The following is a 1,873-nucleotide window of genomic DNA, read 5'->3' on the forward strand; positions in this document are numbered from 1 at the left end:
GTTTTGAAGGTTTACGAAACGCTTATCGAACTTCTCAGAAGGGAAACGGAACACCCAGGAGGTCGGGTTGGAGGTGCTATTCTGGCAAGAACACTCGTCTGAGAACATAGTCTGGAACACTTAGCGGGTAAGAAATCCAGGTCAATTTTAGAACGACAAACCTGCAAGAGTTCCTCAATATTTTCAAGCCAATCGCATGCGAAATTATACCTATCCCTTGCTACCTCCTTGCAAAGGGGTATCCGCTTCATTGCCTTCCACTTGCGCATGTTTGTTGGCGCGGAGGCATCGTTTGATCGTAGAATAGGAGACGACCTTACCTGTAGCGTTCACGAGCGCCTTTTTAGCGAGAGTTCGATTCCGTTTGACAAGCAATATTATATACCGCTTTTCCTTTCGAGTGAGCGCCTGGGGCCGGCCTTTGCGAGGCTTGGATTCGAAGGTGTGGTTTTTGTTCCAGTGTTCAATGGCGTAGTGTACCGTGGACGGAGAGACGCGAAACAAGCCCGCGACGAACCGCTCGCTTTTCCCAGCTGCCACCAGCGTGCACATTGCGGCACGAATCCCGGGCGATAACTCCTGGTTCCGGCTGCGGCTTGCTGTCAGCTGGCCCGCAAAATCTTCTAAATTGAGCTTCATTTGGCGGAGTTGTGGAAGGTTGAAGAAACCGTGCTGGTCGCGACGCGCTGAGTTCGCGTTTAATTGAGGTGGGGTGCTCGGATACTTTTGGCCCCCCACTGTATCCATCTTAACCCAGCACTAGCCTTGAGGTGCTGGGGCTTCTTTCTAGGGTATTTGGTCGCCTTCGAGGACCTGTAGGTAGTGGTCTGACTTCACTCGCTCCTGGACGCCGGAGTAGGTTGTTCGTGGGCCTTCAGAGATATACAGATGGTCAATGGTTAAGGATCTACCTCTCTAGGTTCCCTATAGTTCCCTGGTAATAGTGCCCTAGGGGGTCCGCAGATCGAGGCCCCACTGTAGAGCTAGCTGTTGCAGGTCCTCAGCTTGTGGTTCTTCTCGGCTATAGTAGTCCTATAGTGGGTGGTGGAGGTTGAACTCTCCCGCAAGAACAGCAGGTAGGCTGGGTTTAGGCCTTCCAAGGAGGGCCATTGTGATCTAGCGGCTATATGCCAATCTTACCTGGTTCGACCTTCGTAGTATATTATAAGTTGTCAATATACCCTTAGCATTAATCGATTATCTAGGGAATTAGTGTTAGTTGTCTACACCGGTCTATCCTCCTAATTGGCCAATAGTTAAAGTCGAGTTTCATCTAAGAGTAATATCGATAACGTGATCCACCATTGGCTCGGACACCCCATTGACTCGGACACCCCATTGACTCGGACACATTCTCCCCCACCATAACCAGCCAACGTCAACACGCGTTTTCTCTACCACAACAATGTCCGACAGCTTCCCAGAAAACCGAGTTCTTCTCGCGATCAATGCGATTCGATCAACACCGCGCTTGAGTATCCGACGCGCCGCAGAGATATACAATGTCCCCAAGTCGACAATTGGAGATAGAATGAAGGGAAAGATTGCGAAGTCCGACAGCTATCACGGCCGTTCGAATTTGACGAAGATCGAAGAGGAGGCCATTGTTCAATACATACTCGACCGAGATTCGCGAGGGTTTTCGCCCCGGATTGTCGACGTGGGTGATATCGCCAATCTCCTGCTTCGGAAACGCGGTGCGCGACACGTTGGAAAGAACTGGCCAAACCGCTTCATTGTACGACGTCCAGAGCTAAAGACGCGTTTTAATCGCGTCTATGACTATCAGAGAGGCCTCTGCGAAGACCCTGCAATTATCGAACCATGGTTCCGACTGGTCGCCAATATGCGAGCGAAATATGGTATCCTCGAT

The sequence above is a fragment of the Parathielavia appendiculata genome (assembly GCF_033297405.1).
Source record: "Parathielavia appendiculata strain CBS 731.68 unplaced genomic scaffold N657scaffold_17, whole genome shotgun sequence".
NCBI classification, from domain to species: Eukaryota; Fungi; Ascomycota; class Sordariomycetes; order Sordariales; family Chaetomiaceae; genus Parathielavia; species Parathielavia appendiculata.